This window comes from Somniosus microcephalus, chromosome 15, assembly GCF_052327205.1.
Source record: "Somniosus microcephalus isolate GS21.2 chromosome 15, FLI_Smic_1.0, whole genome shotgun sequence".
Classification (NCBI taxonomy): Eukaryota; Metazoa; Chordata; class Chondrichthyes; order Squaliformes; family Somniosidae; genus Somniosus; species Somniosus microcephalus.
The window spans coordinates 53,622,907-53,644,684 of record NC_141001.1 but is presented as its reverse complement, the minus strand read 5'-3'; the positions used below and the strand labels follow the sequence as shown (position 1 = coordinate 53,644,684).

Sequence of the window (21,778 nt, the reverse complement as noted above, 5' to 3'; positions counted from 1 at the left end):
TTCCTCTGCATTTAACCTGCGCTGTATCTAACCTGGAGGTGCTTTATGCTTGACATCAGTGCCCAAAATGGAACAGCATTCTATTCCCCAACACTAACATCCCACACCTTCATGAGCACAAAATTCACAAAAAAAAGATATAGTTAGGGATTGAAATCGTATTTTCGATATTAGTAACAAACACATTAATGCTGCCATATTAAATCCCTCAGCTATTTTAACAAAGGTGTTAATCGAGGTTAAACCTTTTATTAAAATAGCAGAAAAGGAGTTTCAGATAAAAAATTAACACATTATTAATAACAAAAGTGCAATTCCAAGAAATCAGAGTCTCTGATGAACAGCCCTATATGCACATTTAATAACTGACTACTTCTGGTGGTGACAGTACCAGTGTGTGTTAATCCACCCTGTATTTGTTGAGTAGTGTACTGATATTTATCTACTGAGATTATATGAGGCAATACAGTAACACAAGAATGTATCCACAGAATACTTGATGTGGATTATATTAGCTGGTAAACACAACATAGTATAGTCCAAGTTAAGTACACAACATTGGGAAGTAAAGGATGTAGGAAGGTGGTAGTGGAGTAATTCAATTGTCAATAAAGCTTACAGATCAATAATGCATTATGGATCTACCACAGGAAGGGGGCCAACACAATGGGGCAGTAATTCCTCCCCAAACGCGTGAGTACGGAAGGGGTACTCACGCGGCTGGCTGGAGGAAATGCCGGTTTTCAGCATGCACAGCGCATGCGCTGAAAACCGGCATTTCCTCTCCTCCAACCCAAGAGTTGAAGAGGCTAGCACGTGCGCTGTAGGGGGCAGCGCGTGCATCTTGAATTTCCTCTGTTTTGGGGGATTTGTGCATGTCTAAAGGCCTCCGGTCTTTACGCTTGTAAAAAGCACACGTAAGTATTTATTTTTACAGGTAAGTGGTGTTTTAGTGTAATTTAGAATTTTTTTCCCACAGGTTTATTATTTTAAAGAATGTACAATAAGGTAAGTTTAGTTTTAGACCCTTTTTATTAAAAATTTATTTTTTTCAAAAAAAAAATTGTTTAAATTATTTTTTTAAACTTATTTATACTTAATTTAACGTTTGGGATGTTTTTTAAATTTTTATTTAAAGTTTAAATAGTATTTTGGGCCCCCGTAGTTTTCATGAGTTTGACAGTTCTTACTCTCAAACTCATGAATGAACCTTCCCCTCCCCTGATTGGTTGTACAGTGCTCACCTGATCCCAGCCGGCACATCGCACTAACTACGCCGCTGGATCAGGTAAGCACTGTGCGCTGACATCTGCATAAGACGATAAACTCTGCAGCATTAAAAAAAATCACATAGTCATTGAGGTTGTGCGATATTGGTAATGAAATTTCATATAAAATTCCGTAGTCCTTTTTTATTAAACAGAGGTATCAACCCATTTAATGTTCTTGTTAAAATAGCAGATAGAGGAATTTCATGTGAATATATTAAGGTGTTCTTTATATTACATAGGATAATCTCCCATCCTGTGTAATGCATACTGACTGTTGATATTTTCAAAAGTCAATTGGATCAATCCCAGACTCATCAAAGAATAGATGGATGTGGGTTTCTGGTAGAAAAACTATCCTCAGAAATCATCAGGTTAGCTCCTGAAACAGGACGGGATGACCGAGGGAGTTAGCCGTGCTGAATGACCATTTCTTATCTTATATTCATGTATTTTTTGGCCGCGACTGATTTCTAGGTAGTAGTGTTAAATCAGGGAGGGTTAAGAAGATCCCGTCTTTTGGCATTGAAGTGGGTGCAGGATTTGTCCAGATAATCTTTCTATATTGTTTCTGGTCCATGAAACCACATCAGTTAAACTAGTCATTGTACTTCCATTTGCCTACACAACAGTCGCTGCACTCCAAAATTATTTCATTACATGCAGTGGCACTGCAAGTGTGTGAATTTTTTTATCCCTGAGGTAGCAAATCAACCATTGAATTTGCTTCAACAAGTTTAAATTTAGAATTAAAACTTGGAGTACAAATTCTACAGTCCAATTGTGTCAATCGTCTTGAGGTATTTTAACATAATAAGGTACTTTATAAGAGTTATTATTAATAATAAAAAGAGAAAATTCTGAAAAAACAGCCCATTAGCATTGGTATAGAGTAAAGGCAGGCTAAAGTTTCAGCTTCTCCAGTTATCATATAATAATGTTTGTTATGTAGATGAAACACAATCCTTGAAATTAAAATCTTTTGGTTTGGATTCAGGTGAGGGCAGAGTTTGGTGATTTCAGCTGAGGCAGTCTCACCAGCCCTGGCCTGGGGAGAGGGAAAAAGAAAGATAATTTCCTCATCACTCTCCAGTGACTGCTACTGGAAAATTCATGTCTGGATATCAGGGACATAACTTCCTCAGCGTGTTGGATGTATAACAAAATCTGAAATGTGTTTAGAAAGAACAGATTTACAATTTCATTATACATAACACACAGAAGAACTCTTCCCTCCGGATGAATGTTTAGTTGTGATTCCCTCCGCCCCACCATGGTCAAATAGACTGCCAATAGTGTTTAGAATCATAGGTGGAAAATGCTGTCTTGAACAAGGTACTGGGAGGAGGGACGATGTCCATGGAACCATATTCCAGTGTGAGTTTCCATCTTCACTGTCTACTGGGAGAAAGTTCAAGGGGAAATATTCAAGATACCCTCTAAATATGGCTCCTGATGAATATCCCAGTGGGTTTCAGGTTGCAATACGGAACTTTTCAACTTTCTGTTTCCCCACCCTACTCCCTGATTGTATCATAAAGTAAACTGAGTGGTTAAATGTATCACCTGGTGTAGTACTAAGCCATGGAGCAATGGAAATCTTGTTCCATTTAATCCTTCAAGACAGTTTCTTCTGGTCTTTCATAAATCTAACCAACAGCACCCACCTTTAAAGCTCCTTCTTCATCTATTGGCATTCTTGGTCCCGCTATACCCTGGAAATTGCTAATGTGGTCTAACTCTAGATTATTAAAAGTTTTATCAGAGAATTCACTCCTGCTGGTTTACACACAATATTGCTGGTTCCAGTCTGTGGGCTAAAATGTGAGAAGTCTCTCCTGCACAATGAGCCAGCCAATGAGAAGGAAGCAGCACGAAATATTGTGAGCTGCAATTAAGCATCTGAAATCGCGCTGGGGAGACAAAGCTCTCTGAACACTCGCCAAATTGGGCATTCCTGACTTAGAAAAATGAGTTTGATTGGCCAGAAGCTGAAAGCCATTCTGCAAGGAGTCAGGGAAAGAAGACGCAAAAGGATTGATGCACATTCCCCCCTTCCTCCCCCCACACACACACCCCCAGTATGGCATGGGATAAGGTAACGTAAAACAACCAACACCAATCGGCCACCACACTTCCAGATGTGAACGATTTACATGCAGGACCCTGGCAATGCATAGCCCAGCGAGATCTTGGAAGTATAGTGAACAGTGAGAAGGAGAGTGATAGACTTCAGGAAGACAAGAGACAGGCTGGTGGAATGGGCGGACATGTGGCAGATGAAATTTAACGCAGAAAAGTGTGAAGTGATACATTTTGGTAGAAAAAATGAGGAGAGGACATATAAACTAAAGGGTACAATCCTAAAGGGGGTGCATGAACAGAGAGACCTGGGGGTATATGTGCACAAATCATTGAAGATGGCAGGGCAGGTTGAGAAAGCAGTTAAAAAGGCTTATGGGATCCTGGGATTCATAAATAGAGGTATAGAGTACAAAAGTGTGGAAATGATGATGAACCTGTATAAAACACTGGTTCGGCCCCAACTGGAGTACTGTGTCTAATTCTGGCCACCACACTTTAGGAAGGATGTGAAGGCCTTAAGAGAAGCTGCAGAGAAGATTTATGGGAATAATTCCAGGAATGAGGGACTTCAGTTACGTTGATAGACTGGAGAAGCTGAGGTTGTTCTCCTTGAAGCAGAGAAGATTGAGAGGAGATTTGATAGAGGTCCTCAAAATCATGAAGGGGTCTGGACAGAGTAGATAGAGAGAAACTGTTCCCATTGGCAGAAGAGTCGAGAACCAGAGGACACAGATTTAAAGTGATTGGCAAAAGAACTAAAGGCGACGTAAGAAAAAACATTTTTACGCAGCGAATGACTAAGACTTGGAATGCACTGCCTGAAAGGGTGGTGGAGGCAGACTCAATCTTATCTTTCAAAAGGGAGTTGGATAAGTAGCTAAAGGAAAAAAATTTGCAGGGCTACAGGGAAGGGGCAGGGGAGTGGGACTAGCTGAGAGTCGGCACAGGCTCGACGGGCCGAATGGCCTTCTTCCATGCTGTAACCATTCTATGATTCTATCTAAAAACACTAGAAGCCCAGCAGGTTGGAAGTGAAACTCTGCAGTCAGCCGATAACTGTACGTCTTCTACAAGAAAAGGAGCAGTGGGTCAGGTGTCACATATCTGAAACAAAGTAAAAGCGCCTAGGGGCAGCACTGCGCCAACTCAAGTCATCATCATTGACACACTATACAATAGAGGTAACCATTGATTTGAACCTTGTGCTTACGAATCATTTGTCGTCAGTTACAACACCAGCATAAGAAGGCAAGAGATGATATTTGAAGAACTGAGCATGATAGTGTAGGACAAGATGGTTTTGGCCCTGTCATTTAACCTTTTAAAAATAGTCCAGCTGTGGCCTTCCTTAGAATTAACTGGAATTAGTGCATCGCCGCTACTGTTGCTAATTCCTCATTGGCATTTTGCCCTCTTACTCTGACAATGGTTTTACCTTCCTGGTCATTGAGATGCACTCTGAGGTCTCTTTTCAGGGTGAGTTTATAGAGCATGCAGCAGATGAGAACTGTTCTGTAAACTGAGGGGTGGAGCAGGGGTTGTACTCTAAATCTCCCCCTCCAATTCATTCAGACATGTAAAGCACTGCTTCGAAATATCAAATGGTGTGGTTGCTAATTCTGATTGCAGCATGCCTTTAGTTACATCTGTGCTCTGCTTCTGTCCGTGGTTGGCATGGATTTCATGAGCTATGGCTGTATAGGTCTTGGTCTTCCTGGTAATTTCCTTCAGCTCTTGATTCCCGTTAAAATAAGAGTGGCACAGATAACTGCCTTAAAAAGACTTAAAAAGACATTACATTAAAAAGTAATCCTGCTTGATTCTGTGCTGCTGGTCACATACAATGTCTATATTGAAATTAAATAAAAGCCTTTATATCAATTCAATTCAATTCAATTTTTATTTGTCATATATGCAGCAGACGAGGGTACTGCACAATGAAATGTTGATTTTTACGAGTCCTATAGGGCACAATATTGTGCACAGAGATGTGAAGTGCAACATGGATGCAGACAAAGAGCTTCAGAACTCTGAGAAAGCCAGTAATTCTGTAGAATTGCACTGTCTTTTTGTGTTGCTGCTGATGGTCAGTGTCAAAAGTTGTTGGCCTTGTTGAATCACACGTGTAACTTCCTTGATACCTCTGCTGTCAACAAACTGGCTGACACTGCAGATGTCCCTTCCGATAGCCTCGAAGGAGCTGCTGGCATAAGAGTTGAAGGGGGATAAATTCGATACCTTAGTGCCTCCCATTATCACCTCCGGGGAGCGATAACGGGGCGCTAAGGTATCGAATTAGTGCCCCAAATGGGGCGATACCGAATTTCTCCCCCGAAATGTGTGATCAGTTTCCTATCCCGATGTTTGAGATTGTCTGTACATCGTATTGAAGCAGATGGTGCAGCTGAATAACTCTCCATGCTAAAGTGAGCCAACACCTTGTAAGCCCTCAACGACTCCGTGTAAAGGTCAGTGTCATCAAAAATGAGAATATTGCTCCTCTGGCTGGCAGGCTCATCTAACATCTCTCTCACACTCCTGGGCAGCTTACAGGAAAAACTATCATTTGATAGATATATCCTCTAGTTTACAATCCCTCTCGCTCTGTCACAAATGTTCCTTTCTCTAGTTTGTAAATACTGCGATAGCCAGTGCTGCTCGAACCTGCCTCTCTTATTCCTTTAAGTTCCAAAATGCCACCCTATATGCCTTTGGTATATGCCATACATCTTCACTATATTGAAATCAAGTCTCATTGCACAGGGGGAGATTCCACGATCCACGGCGCTTGCAGGGACTGAATTTCAGCAAATCATGGGTGTGCAGCTCATGATTTTCCCATCCCAGAAAATCTCAGGCTGCATGTCAATTTTTCAGATGCACTCCTTGCGAGGGTTCCTCCCTACTGTGAGTATGGGTTCATGGAATCATCCCTACAGTCTCCTACCATAACTGATTTTTTCCCAGGACCTCAAAATTATGGAACTCACTTAACATCTTTCTGCTTGTTAAAACCCAAGTTTGGCATCACTTAATCGCTTGGGCTAATGAGAGCGAGGAACTTAACGTAATTAATATCAGTAGAGAAAAAGTACTTGAGAAACTAATGGGATTAAAAGCTGACAAATCCCCTGAATCTGATGACCTAACATCCTAGAGTTCTAAAAGAGGTGGCTGCAGAGATAGTAGATGCATTGGTTGTGATCTTCCAAAATGCCCTAGATTCAGGAAAGGTTCCAGCGGATTGGAAGGTAGCAAATGTAACCCCGCTGTTCAAGAAAGGAGGAAGAGAGAAAATTGGGAAGTACAGACCAGTTGTGTCAACTGTGGCTCAGTTGGTAGCACCCTCGCCTCTGAGTCGTGAAGGTTGTGGGTTCAAGTCCCACTCCAGGGACTGGTGCACATAAAGCTAGGCTGACACTCCAGTGCAGTGCTGAGGGAATGCTGCATTGTCAGAGGTGCTGTCTTTTGGATGAGACATTAAACCGGGCCCTGTCTGCTTTCTCAAGTGGATGTAAAAGATTCCATGGCACTATTTCAAAGAAGAGCAGGGGAGTTATCCCCAGTGTCCTGGCCAATATTTATCCTCAATCAACATAACAAAAACAGATTATCTGGTCATTATCACATTGCTGTTTGTGGGAGCTTACTGTGCGCAAATTGGCTACCACGTTTCCCAAATTACAACAGTGACTCTACTTCATTTGCTGTAAAGCACTTTGAGATGTCCAGTGGTCGTGAAAGGCACTATATAAATTCAAGTCTTTCTTTCTTTCAGTTAGCCTGACATCAGTCATCAGGGAAAATGCTGGAATCTATTATTAAGGTAGTGGTAACAGGGTACTTAGAAAATTATAATATGATTAGGCAGAGTCATCATGGTTTTATGAAAGGGAAATCGTGTTTGACAAATTTATTAGAGATTTTTGAGGATGTAACTAGCAGGGTAGATAAAGGGGAACCAGTGGATGTAGTATATATGGATTTCCAAAAGACATTCGATAAGGTGCCACATAAAAGGTTGTTAAGCAAGATAGGGGCACATGGAGTTGGGGTAAGGTATTAGCATGGATAAAGAATTGGTTAACAGACAGAAAACAGAGAGTAGGGATCAACCAGTCATTTTCAGATTGGCAAGCTGTAACTAGTGGGGTGCCGCAAGGATCAATGCTTGGGCCTCAGCTATTTACAATCTATATTAATGACTTAGATGAAGGGACCGAGTGCAATATATACAAGTTTGCTGACAGTACAAAGCTAGGTGGAAAAGTAAGCTGTGAGGAGGGCACAAAGAGCCTGCAAAGGGATATAGACAGGTTAAGTGAGTGGGCAGTAAGTGTGGGGAAATGTGAGGTTATTCACTTGGGTAGGAAGAATAGAAAAACAGAATATTTTTTAAATGGTGAGAAACTGTTAAATATTTGTGTTGAAAGATTTGGGTGTCCTAGTTCAAGAAACACTGAGAGTTAGCATGCAGATAACAGCAAGCAATTAGGAAGGCAAATGGCATATTGGCCTTTATTGCTAGAGGGTTGGAGTGCAAGAGTAAAGAAGTCTTGCTACAATTGTACAGGGCTCTGGTGAGACCACACCTGGAGTACTGTGCACAGTTTTGGTCTCCTTATTTAAGGAAGGATATACTTGCCTTAGAGGCAGTGCAATGAAATTTCACTACATTAATCACTGGAATGAGGGGGTTGTCCTATGAGGAGAGATTGAGTAGAATGGGCCTATACTCTCTAGAGTTTAGAAGACTGAGAGGTGATCGCATTGAAACATATAAGATTCTGAGGGGGATTGACAGAGTAGATGCTGAGAGATTGTTTCCTCTGGCTGGAGAGTCTAGAATGAGGGGTCATAGTCTCAGGATAAGAGGCCGGCCTTTTGCGACTGAGAGGAGGAAGAATTTCTTCACTCAGAAGATTGTGAATCTTTGGAATCCTCTGCCCCAAAGTGCTGTGGATGCTGTGTCGTTGAGTATAGTCAAGGCTGAGAAAGATAGTTTCTTGGACTCCAGAGGAATCAAGGGATATGGGGATAGGGCAGGAAAGTGGAGTTGAGGTCAAAGATCAGCCATGATCTTATTGAATGGTGGAACAGGCTCGAGGGGCCATATGGCCTACTCCTGCTCCCAATTCTAATTCTTAATTCCACGATCTACAGCACTTGCAGAGACTGCACTTCAGCAAATCATGGGTGTGCAGCTTGATTTTCCCATCCCAGAAAACCTCAGGCTGCATGTCAACAATTTTTTCAGATGCACTCCTTGCGTGGGTCCCTCCCCACTGCGAGTATGGATTCATGGAATCATTCTTACAGTCTCCTACTATAACTCATTTTTCCCCAGGACCTCATAATTATGGAACTCACTTAACATGTTTCTGCTTGTTAAAACCCAAGTTTGGCATCACTTAATTGCTACTTCTTGATTTACCGCATCTTCTTTCTAAACTTCATGTGCCCGCATTATAGACCTCGGCCCTTCACTTGGTTTCTCAATTATTTTTTATTTGTGAGTCCAGATAGTGAATTATGACATGACGTTCGAGTGCACTTTCCAGCAGAGGTCATTGAATAGTTATCAGTAGCAGAATCCCTTGTTGGTTTTATTATATTTTAACCCAGAGTGGAAGAGCCAATAGTTGCTCATGTGTGGATATCAGATGAGGAAATCTCATTATCTGGGCTCATTGAATGAAGAATGACAACTCAATGAAATAGTAATAAGTTGCCAGTGTGAGTCACTCCTTCAAAAAGTGGGAGGGAAATAGAAGAAATAGGCCTAGAAATTGGCAGGTGAACTGGGCCCGATATTGGGCCTCAGGCCTCAGTTCAACGAGACCGGTGAACTATGGATACAAAGTGGCCATTCCCAGGTAGCTCGTTGGCAAATTGGCATTAGATTTTGGGCCACTGTGTCTGTGGCAGCGGCCTTCAGGTATGTCCTGGGATGAGGGGTAAGGCGCTCAAAAGGGGATGATTGGGAGAGGGGGTAGGCAGTTGGGAACTCCTCCCAGCTCTACATTCAGGTAAGTATTTTTTAACGTACCTTTTAGGTGGAGGCCTCCAGAGGACCCTTTCAGGACCGTTGGTCAGGCCGCAGGTAGATGATGTTTCCCTGAACGCTGCTGTCTGACGCCGGCTGCTTTCAGGGCAGACCAATTTTACAAATGGGGCCTCAAACAGGCATTAGGCCCCCTATTTGCATACACAAAGGCCTAACGCCTGCTTCAGGCGCGTGCCCTGGACGGCTCATTTATCTACTTTTACCAATTTGATGGGGGGGCGCATTCCACCCACAATATTTGATGTTTAGCACCAATTTTACGCCTGTAAAATGGGCGTGGTGACAACTAACTTTTAGGCCAATTTCTGAAGGGGAATATTTTTTTGATAATCTTTACTTTTAGTATTTATTTTAACTTTAATTCATTCTTTCCCCAAAGGAAATATTTGAGTTACATACCAACCTTTGACATCCCCATTATATGACAATAATATAGCAACTTTGGCACAGCAAGACATCCCAAAGCACTTCACAAAGTGAGGAAACAGGCACTGAATAGGTGCTAATAAAAGGTTATCGACCTGAAACATTGGGCCATAATTAACTGTCAAAATAACAATGAGGCTAATGGCGCTTGCTGTTATTTATGCACAAATAGTACAGCAACTTCAGGCGAGGGGCAGATGAGTGGTTAAACTCAAATATCCAAAAGTTGCTGTCCAAGTTGCATCACTTCGCAAAAGCAGCACCTTGCTGTCTGCCTCACCATTGAAATGCATTGAATGGCGTGAAGGTGCTGTGTTGAAGCAGTAGATATGAACTACACTCACCACAGAAAGTTAAGTCTTGTCTGTTCCAGTCGAAGTACCCTTTTAATGATGTGATAAGTATTAATTACTGCCAGTCAACCTCTCTGGCACTGCAAATTAACTATTATAAGTGTGGAGTCTCATTGCTTCAGGTTTTAATTGTTGTTGGAGATTTAAAAAATGTAAAGCTTTTCATTTCTGTCTCTTTTTTTCTCCCTCTTAATCCAATCTTTCTTTCAATCTCTATTTCTCTTTCTCTACCTGATTTGGCATTGAATTCACCCACTCTAATTTACACTTCCTTCTCAGTCCTTGCACTGTTCTCAATCCTTCAATCTGATTGGTTAAGGAGATACACAGTTACTTACCTTGTTCAGGTCCCAGATGTCTGGTTTCCTTTGCTGCGACATTATCAGCTCACACTTTCAGCAACTTGGCTCGCAAAAAAATTAAAAACCTAAATGTGCGAGGGCAAGTCTAACTAAAATCAGACACTTTTAGATGTCCTGCCACAGCAAATTATGGCCCATTAACTGTGTTTCTCTTTTAACAGATGCTGCCTGACCTGCTGAGTGTTTCCAGCATTTTCTGTTTGTATTACTGAATAGAAAGTGACTGATTCTATTGCATATATCTAGTACTAATACTTGTAATTTATTCCTTCTTGAATGAAATTAAGCATTCCCAAACTATCATGTTTCTTGGTTTGGAAAGTAAGGGCCAGCTATGTTTAGCCCTTGTTGAAATAAATTCTTTCCTTGCCCTATTGAAAGTTCCTTGACCTAATTATAGAAGAAGCAAAGTCGAACTGCCATCTGACACTGTCACCTGTTGTCAGCTCCTCATGGTGCTGGGCGCAAGACTGTCACAAACTCAACTCTTTCTTTCAATCACTTTTCTACTGTGATTGAAAAATTATTGAATAGGTACCACCATCTGTATCCTGGTTTGACAGATATTACCAAAATTCTGTAAAAGAATCATATCTGATGCAATATCGTGGAAAGGAATGTAACTTTTACTTGAATGTGTCTCATACATTGAGCTGGGGCTAAATGTGGAAAAGTGTTGTTTCCTGAAATAGTGCTACCATGTAACCTGGATTCCCTTAAGTAGGTCAGCTTTTAATGTAATGTTGGTTTCTCCTCCCCCCCTCCCCTTTTTGGACAATTTTTGACTTCATGAAGTACTCCAAATTACATCAGAATGCCTTGGCTAAATCATAGTTAGATCTATGAATATTAAAGAGCAACCTCTGGGTTATACAATCAGTTAGCACATTAATCTTTCACCTCTGGGCTGCAATCTAATTCAGAGTGATAGACTGAGTGATCTCCTTCTATCGGCTGTAAGGTTCCTGGAAGTCTTTTAAGAACATGAAGCATAAAATGAAAAGAGGCCATTCAGTCAATCAAATCCATTCCTTCCCTGGAACATGTACAATCCATTCTGCCATGAATTCTACCCAACACATTTAGTGCACTGAGAAAATGTTCTACATCGTCCTTCCTTGTTCCTGCAAAGCTATGTCTATTGAAACTCAAGAATATCTCTCCAACCTTACATTATACATCTAGAGCCGTTGCCTTGCTTGACCTGACATTTCCTTGGTTCCAGCAGCTCATAACTACCATATTTCAAACATTTGATCATCTCTATCTATGCTTACCCTTGTAACTCTCAATCGCATTCCACACCAGATATTCATCCTTCTTTTAAAGGTATTAATTGACATAATATCAAAGGCTTTAGCTGGAGCATTATTCTACATACCTTTTTTACTTGCTTGAGGTTTTTACTCATATACTCATATTCTGTTTTTCTGCACTCACAGTCCAAGATATATTTGGGTGTGTAGGCTAGTTAAGTTTTCCCAGAGATGTATCCTGGCCCACCATGGTTTTTTAGAGATGACCTGATTAACTTATGGACAGTGGGATGAGATTTCTTAGATTCTTTTCTTGGAATTAACCACAGTTATTAACTCCCCCGGAAGTTAGTATTACTAGCAATTGGGCAGGGCAGTGTAAGAGGTTGCACTGTTTAGTGGGTAGAATGAGGGCTGCATAGAGTGACACCACTATTCCCGGCCAGAATGGAGATGTTTGGGTAATTCCGCCATCAATCGTGCCTGGTGACCGCACTGCTGTAAGTGACTGGAATTGTTTTTACGCACATAATTTGTAAGTAACTATCCTCCATGCACTGCATTTTGCTGGAGAAATAATCAATTTGTATTGTGTAGCTATCCTCCATTCACTGCACCTTTCTGAAGAAATCACCATGCTTTTATCAGGAGAAGTTGCTGCAGTTTCGGTCATGCATGAGTTCTATTTGCTGCAGTTTGGAGGGACTCCTTCTAAGTAGACTCTGTAAATAGACTTTATTTGCTTTGCTGTTTGCTTAAAAATATAATTGTCTGCTTAAGTCCTGCTATAAGTCCCACCCCGCCTCCAACTCATTGGCTGACACAGTGGTGTCAATAGACACTCCGTAGAATGAACACTGATGTGCCTGAGGGCCTTCTTACTCTTCTTTTCATGCATTCATAATACAGATTACTTGCTTACATCAAGTATACATTCCTCTCAACATTTTTGAGACTACTGCAATTGAATAGAATTATCCCCACCATAACAGGTGTGTTGTTTAGTTCGGCCATTGGAAAGGGGATAATAAATTGTCTGACGAAAGGTCATCGACCAGAAACGTTAACTCTGTTTCTCGCTCCATAGATGCTGCCTGACCTGTTGAGTATTTCCAGCATTTTCTGTTTTTATTATATATAATATATAATAAATTGTTGAATTTCCTAAGTCATTGTAGACAATGAGGATAGTTGGCTCATTAATACATTAACCTTCCCCCTCTCTGTCTCAGTGCTGGAACCTGTGGTTTTCTTTTAAAACCTGTACAAATTCACTCAGCTTTAAAAAAGCAACTCCTTTCCAATTCATTTTTATGAAGAAAAAAAGCAAAAATGCTGAAACATGACGCTCAACATTGTGGTTCCTTTTAAGGAAGAAACCTGGACATTCAGAGCCCTTTGGACCAGAAGAGCACCGAGGCAGAGTATAAAAGGAGGAGCGAGGCGAGGCTTACCAACTCAGCAGCGGGGAGAGAGGTAAAAAGTAATCAGTGTGATGTCACCAGGAAGCAGGTAAGTGATTGGTTGGTGAGTATTTCTCTTTTTTAAACTTTAACTCTGTGGTTTATAGTTGCTAAGGTCTTTTCTGGTGTAGCGGGGACTGTTGGTAAACCATACAAGCGCCTTAGAGTTTATCTTTAATTGGTGATAGTGAATTAATTAAAATTAATTAAAGGGTAAGTCATGCCAGGAGAGCCCAGCCCCGTGTTATGCTCCTCTTGCTCTATGTGGGAATTCAGGGACACTGCTGGTGTCCCTGATGACCACGTGTGCCAGAATTGCATCCAGCTGCGGCTACTAGCAGACCGCATTGTGGCGCTGGAGCTGCGGATGGATGGGCTTTGGAGCATTCACAATGCTGAGAGGGTCGTGGATAACATGTTTGATGAGGTGGTCACACCGCAGGTAAGGGCTGCACAGGCAGAAGGGAAATGGGTGACCATCAGGCAGAGCAGTAGAGGCAGGCAGGTAGTGCAGGGGACCCCTGTGGCCATCCCCCTCTCAAACAGGTATATCGATTTGGATACTGTTGAGGGGGATGACTTACCAGAGGAAGGCAGCAGCAGCCAACTTCCCGGCACCAGGGGTGCTTCTGCTGCTCAGGAAGGGAGGAAAAAGAGTGGGAGAGCAATAGTGGTAGGGGATTCTATCGTAAGGGGAACAGATAGGCATTTCTGTGGCCGTAGACGTGACTCCAGGATAGTTTGTTGCCTCCCTGGTGCCAGGGTCAAGGATGTCACTGAATGGCTGCAGGGCATTCTGAAGGGGGAGGGTGAACAGTCAGAGGTCGTGGTTCACATTGGGACCAATGACATGGGTAGGAAGAGGGATGAGGTCCTGCAGCAAGAATTTAGGGAGCTAGGTAGCAGATTAAAGAGCAGGACCTCAAAGGTGTAGGCCTAGAAATTCGGTGGGGTTAACGCCCAATTAGAGGCGTTAGAGGGCCTTGCGCCGGAATTATAGCCGCGATCGAAATTGTGTTGGGCCCTACCATCGGCGTTAGCCGGTAGCGCTGCGCCGGCACCGATGACGTCATCGGTGTGCGCAGCGTCCCGGTTGCCGTGGTAACGCGACCGGACGCCCAAATTCAGTTGCGGCCACCTCGCCCGTGGCAGCCGCAACCAACGATTGTTCAACGGGATGTTGCAGCACGTAGCGCCGGTGCATTAAGGTGGAGCGGCGGCCGGCCGCTTTCCCGGCGGCCGCCTGCCCGCATCTCCCTCCCCGGACTCCTCCACCACCCCCCCGCGGCACTGATGTGTGTGGCCCGCGAGCCCGGCACTTCTCTGAGGTGCCGGGCTCATTTGTCGGGCGAATCGACCGGTCAGCGGTCGGCTGCAGGCAGCTCCTCCTTAACAGAAGGAGGAGGCCTGCAGTACCCCAGCCTGCCGCACCGCATCGGGTGCCGCAGCGGGGGATTAGCGCCGCAAACCTGCATTCAGCGCCCATAGCGAGGTGCTGAAACCCTCCATTAGCGCCCGCAGCCGTCTGGGCGCGGGGCAGCTGAATTTTTGGCGGGCGCAGCGGCAATTATCGCGGGCGCAAAATTTCGGGCGCAAAAGCCCTGGCAGAGGCAAACCTAATTTCTAGGCCGTAATCTCTGGATTACTCCCGGTGCCACGTGCTAGTGAGTATAGAAATAGGAGGATAGAGCAGATGAATGCGTGGCTAATGAGTTGGTGCAGGAGGGAGGGCTTTAGTTTCCTGGATCATTGGGCCTGCTTCTGGGGAAGGTGGGACTTGTACAAGTCGGACGGGTTGCACCTGAACCAGAGCGGGACAAATATCCTTGCGGGGAGGTTTGCTAGCACTGTTCGGGGGGGTTTAAACTAAAATGGCAGGGGGTTGGGAACCTGAGCAGGGAGATAGAGGAAAGGGAAACAGGGATAAAAGCAAAAGATAGGAAGGAGAAAAACAAAAGTGGCAGTCAGAGAAATCAATGGTTTAAATTAAACGTGGCCACAGTAAATAATAATTCTAATAGGTCTAAGAGCGTTAAAAAAGCAAGCCTGAAGGCATTGTGTCTTAATGCGAGGAGCATTTGTAATAAGGTGGACGAATTGTCTGCGCAAATAGAGGTAAACGAATATGATTTGGTTGGGATTACGGAAACGTGGCTCAAGGATGGCCAAGACTGGGAACTCAACATCCAGGGGTATTCGATATTCAGGAAAGATAGGCAAAAAGGAAAGGGAGGTGGGGTAGCATTACTGGTTAAAGAAGGGATTAATACAATTGTAAGGAAGGATATTAGCTCTGATGATGTGGAATCTGTATGGGTAGAATTGAGAAATACAAAGGGGAAAAAAGCATTAGTGGGAGTGGTATATAGACCTCCCAACAGTAAGGCGGAGGTTGGGGATGGCATGAAAAGGGAAATTAAAGAAGCGTGCAATAAGGGCACAGCAGTCATCATGGGTGACTTTAATCTACATATAGATTGGGCCAACCAAATTAGTAACAATACTGTGGAGGAGGAATTCCTGGAGTGTTTACGGGATGGTTTCCTGGACCAATATGTCGAGGAAACAACCAGAGATCAGGCCATCTTAGACTGGGTATTATGTAACGAGAAAGGATTAATTAGCAATCTTGTTGTACGAGGCCCCTTGGGTCTGAGCGATCATAATATGATCGAATTCTTCATTAAGATGGAGAATGAAGTAGTTGACTCAGAGACTAGGGTCCTCAATTTAAATAAAGGAAACTACGATGGTCTGAGGAGCGAGTTGGGTAGGATTGATTGGGGAATGGCACTCAAAGGGTTGACGGTGGATAGGCAATGGCAAACATTCAAAGACCGAATGGATGAGCTACAGAATTTGTTCATCCCAGTTTGGCATAAAAATAAAACAAAAAAGGTGACTCAACCGTGGCTAACAAGGGAAATTAGGGATAGCATAAGATCCAAGGAGACGACATATAAATTGGCCAGAAAAAGCAATAATCCTGAGGATTGGGAGCAGTTTAGGATTCAACAAAGGAGGACAAAGGGATTAATTAAGAAAGGGAAAATAGAATATGAGAGTAAGCTTGCAGGGAACATAAAAACTGACTGTAAAAGCTTTTATAGATATGTGAAGAGAAAAAGATTGGTGAAGTCAAGCATAGGTCCCTTGCAGTCAGAATCAGGGGAATTTATAATAGGAAACAAAGAAATGGCAGACCAACTAAATTCATACTTTGGTTCTGTCTTCACAAACGAGGACACAAATAACCTCCCAGAGATGCCGGGGAACATAGGGCCTGATGAAAGGGTGGAACTGAAAGAAATCAGTATTTGTAGGGAAATGGTGTTAGGAAAATTGATGGGACTGAAGGCCGATAAATCCCCAGGGCCTGATAATCTACATCCCAGGGTACTTAAGGAAGTGGCCCTAGAAATAGTAGTTGCATTGCTGGTCAGCTTCCAGAACTCGATAGACTCTGGAACAGTACCCATGGATTGGAGGGTAGCTAATGTTACCCCACTATTCAAAAAAGGTGGTAGAGAAAAAGCGGGGAATTATAGACCGGTAAGCCTGACATCGGTAGTGGGGAAAATGCTAGAATCTATTATAAAAGATGTAATAGCAGAGCACTTGGTAAGCAGTGACAGGATCGGACAAAGTCAACATGGATTTACAAAAGGTAAATCATGCTTGACTAATCTACTGGAATTTTTTGAGGATGTAACTGGTAAAATAGATAAGGGAGAACCAGTGGATGTGGTGTATTTGGACTTTCAGAAGGCTTTCGATAAGGTCCCACATAAGAGATTAACGTGCAAAATTAAGGCACATGGGATTGGGGGCTAGGTATTGACTTGGATAGAGAACTGGTTGGCAGATAGAAAGCAAGAGTTGGAATAAACGAGTCGTTTTCCGAGTGGCAGGCAGTGACTAGTGGGGTACCGCAAGGATCGGTATGTTGGCCTTCGTAGCAAGAGGGTTCGAGTACAGGAGCAAGGATGTCTTGCTACAGCTGTACAGGGCCTTGGTGAGACCGCACCTTGAGTATTGTGTGCAGTTTTGGTCGCCTTACCTGAGGAAGGACGTTCTTGCCATGGAAGGAGTACAGCGAAGATTCACCAGGCTGATACCTGGGATGGCAGGAATGATGTATGAGGAGAGATTGTGTCGATTGGACTTATACTCACTGGAGTTTAGAAGATTGAGAGGGGATCTCATCGAAACCTATAAAATTCTGTCAGGCCTGGACAGACTAGATGCAGGAAGGATGTTTATGATGGCCGGGGAGTCCAGAACCAGGGGTCATAGTCTAAGGATAAGGGGTAAGCCATTTAGGACTGAAATGAGGAGGAATTTCTTCACCCAGAGAGTGGTGAACCTGTGGAATTCTCTGCCACAGAGGGCGGTGGAGGCCAGTTCATTAAATATATTCAAAAAGGAGTTGGATATATTTCTTAAGGCTAAAGGGATCAAGGGATATGGGGAGAAGGCAGGGACAGGGTACTGAATTTGGATGATCAGCCATGATCTCATTGAATGGTGGAGCAGGCTCGAAGGGCCGAATGGCCTACTCCTGCTCCTATCTTCTATGTTTCTATGTTTCTATTAAAGACTCAAACCTCACGACTATTCTGATTGGTGGGCAACGTTTGTGCAGTACACCAATTTTCATGCCAAGGAGCCTAGAAAGTTTTGTACAATTAGGCATATTATTCAATTAAACAATTTCTATTAAAATGAAATTGTCTCCCTTCCCAATTCCATGGTAAAACCTTCATCTTTCTGTATTTATTCTGATATACTCTGAACAATGTATAGAAAACAGATTCAAGTGAAGCATTTTAGCACTCAAGTGGTTACTGCTGCACTTGGGGCTATTTTGGAGCATTCTACCATTCTGTCCGCCTCTTCAGTAGCAACTGGAATTGATGCAGGAGATCAAGAGGTGCTAAAATATTCAAATATGCAGGTAGCAATCGAGCTGGAGATCAATATTAAATGCATGGCAGTAGCTTGTCTGTTTGCCTTGTAAACAAATTCAATTAAGCTTTTTATACTTATTATGTAGAATATATTCATAAGATAATTAATTATGCACGAAGAAGGCATTTTGACCCATTTTAATTCATCCATCCAGACAGATCCTAAGTTCCCCCATTTGTAGTATCCAATTGTTTCTTAAATGATTCCATGGTTTCTGCCTCTATCACTCTAAATGGAAGTCTATTCCGCACATTGGTCATGCTTTATGTGAAGAAGAATTTCCTGAGATTAGTCCTAGAATTACTTTTTACTGTTTTATTCTGTTCCCTTGCCCTCCTCCCACAATTTAGTTTAAAGTAATGTTCTGGGTTTACTTTTTCCGTTCTTTTAACAATCTTATAAAGCTCTGCAAGATCATGTCTTAGAGAGCCTCATTTCCAGGCTGAAAAGCTCAAGTTTCTCCTGTTTTTCCATATAACTTAGGCTCCTGGCACTAGGGATCCAGCCTGTGAATCTTCTTTGCATTGCTTTAGTCTCTGCTGCTGTGCTTTATTCTAGGTCCCTCTTAGCCCCTCTGGCTACCCTTTAATTCATTTTTGCTTTTTCTTGTATTCATTCCAGTGAACCCATTCTGTTTTCTTCCTGTAGGATTTATAGAGGTAATTTTCCCTCTTTGTCTCATTTTTAATTTGTTTGTTAATCCATTTTGAGTTACATTTATTTAGTTTGTGCTTATTAATTTTTACTATGTATTTATCCTGCCTGCTCAGTGTTATACCTTAAAGCTGCTCCACTCTACTTCTGCTGTGTGTTGTTGAACAACTTTTCCTTTAGTTGTATCCTCACTTCATCAAATTTAGCCCTGTTAAATTATATATCTGACTCCTGGTCAAAAATATTTTTGATTCCCAGATCATGTTAAACGTGATCATTTTGGGACCACTGTTCCCAGGGTGCTACAACTTCCATTTCATTTATGAATACCAGATGAAGATGAGCAGTGCTTCTCATGGCTTCCTTGATGCACTGATCCGTGAAGCAGTCACGCATTATATTTACCAACTCTGACACTAAACCACTTGAGTTTTCCCAGTTTGTGTTAGGTTGATTGAAACCTCACACGGTGGCATAGTGGTTAGCACTGTTGCCTCACAGCGCCAGGGACCCGGGTTCGAATCCGGCCTCGGGTGACTGTCTGTGTGGAGTTTGCACATTCTCCCCGTGTTTGCGTGGGTTTTCTCCGGGTGCTCCGGTTTCCTCCCACAGTCCAAAGATGTGCGGGTTAGGTTGATTGGCTATGATAAAAATTGACCCTTAGTGTTAGGGGGATTAAATACATGGGGTTACGGGGATAGGGTGGGATATGTGTTGGTGTAGGGGTTACGGGGATCGGGTGGGATATGTGTCGGTGCAGGCTCGATGGGCCGAAATGGCCTCTATCTGTACTGTGAGGTTTCTGTGATTCTGTGATTTCTGTGATTAGAATAACTTCCCTGTTCTCATTTACCCTTCCTATCTCTTCAAAGAGCAAACTGCCCTTCTTATGATGACACGATTGCCTACAGCATACCCCTAGTGTTAGCTTGGATTTTTCCGCATTTCTGCAGAAGTTTTCCTGATTGTCTGCATCAGAACATCTGCAGAAACCCCAGAGAAGCAGTATAAATGGCATTTAGGACTATCCGCACACCAAAGTCACAGTAGCCGATTGGGAAAATTTCAACGGAATTTAAACCTCAAAATGCCCAACTGGATTCGTTCATTTTGCAGCTTTCCAACTCACAGAAGAGTGAGAGACCATTCAAATTCTGCAGTGTCAACTCCAACTACTGCTGATAATAAAATTGATATACGCTCAGTTTAATTACGTACATTATAAAATCAACAGGTTCCTTACTCCACTCCAAATACATGATCCAAGCAGATAATTTCACTGGACAAAACCAATTCTGCTCAGTCCTTGACACAATAAAGACTCACTACGCACTTGGTTGTACATAAAGCAAGACTTTAATCGACTTGTAACAGAACATGGAGGTCTAGTTAGTAGTCACTAGCTTCCTGTTTCCAGATTGTCTCTGGTCAAGGTGGGCCCACGCCCGAGTATTTATACTTCTTGGACGGCGCCCTCAGCTGGCCGTTCAGTAGTACTTCAAGTTACTTCTTGTAGAAGTTGCGATTTATGACAGTCCTATTGTACAGAATCCCAGTGGATGAAACTGCTCCCCATTCATTCTTGTTTAAAACGCTCCTTAAAATCTACCTCTTTGACCAAGCTTTTGGTTCCCTGTCCGAATAATGGTCATGTGAAGCATCTTTGGATGCTTTACTATGTTAAAGGTGCTATATAAATGCAAGTTGATGTTGTCGTACATTATTCCAATGAATCAAACTGCTTCCCATTGAATAAAAAGGGTACAGAGTTCCATGAAAGCAAACCCTTTCCCATTTGTATCCATTGTATAGAATTCAATGTACTTAACAATTTTAGTAATCAACTCTTACTTATCAAGTTAATTAATTTTTGAATAAAATGTCTGTTGTGGTTCAGTGTTTCCTTGTTTTTGGATTGAGTTGCTTTTGAATTAAATCATTTTACAATGAAACTAAGATTCATCAATCATTTTTTTCTTCTGGTAGTTTACAGCACTACTAATCCAAGTACAAAGTCCTCTATTTGTCAGGAATAAGATATAATAAGGTGAAACAGGCAAGAACAAGGTTCTAACAAAGCTGGCTTTAGTATCTCTAAAGCTACCAATTCTAGAAATGTACTTATATCAAAATTGTGTGTATGGGGTTGACTCTACAAAAGTAATTTTAAATATTTGCACTGCTGGCAGGGAGCCTCGATCATCAGCAGCGGGTATTAGAGATTTGGACGTGTACTACCCATGATTTGGGGCGTTTCTGGGGGGCTTGCACTGAAATTTGGATTTGCAACAAGGCAAGGCTCCTTGGTGGCAGCAAGAACTTGTAAAATTACCCTATAAATATATTCATGATCATATACATGGCCCTGGAAATCCCAGTCCATCGCTATAATGCTGCTGGAGCTTTTGATTTTTGAGGGTTCCACCAGTCTCCCACTAGAGTTACAGAAGGACACTGGCAGAACCCACATGGAATTTCCAGGCACACATGTTTAGTTTCAGTATCCATCAATGTGAAGGACGACAGTCTTCAAGATTGATATATATGGAAGGGCTCGGGGTAAATGCAAGCCAAGTCCCTTTCCAAGTACTTTATTCTGTTCTCAAAGCACACAACACCCTAAAAGCTTTAAGAAGAATGGCCATGTGGGGAGGGATTGGGTTAATCTAAATTCAACATAGAACCTAACAAAAAATGGCCTAGGTGTCTTGTGCTCCCCAATCATCTCAGTGCACAGTTCAAGTTCTTGTCATCTATATCTGCTTTTCACAAGTGGGAATGAATTAGCGCTGTAGCAGTTAAAACATAAGTTTTTTGTAGGAACAAAGATCAGCCCCACAGCCTCACCTATCTATCTTCTCAGTCTCTTCTTT

General features: G+C 42.5%; 1 protein-coding gene across 2 annotated transcripts in view; it reads right to left on the bottom strand.

Moving 5' to 3' along the window:
* Positions 1-21,778, bottom strand: part of prr33 (proline rich 33) — a 65,247-nt gene that overhangs the window by 17,979 nt on the left and 25,490 nt on the right. The gene's annotated exons all lie outside the window — the stretch shown is intronic.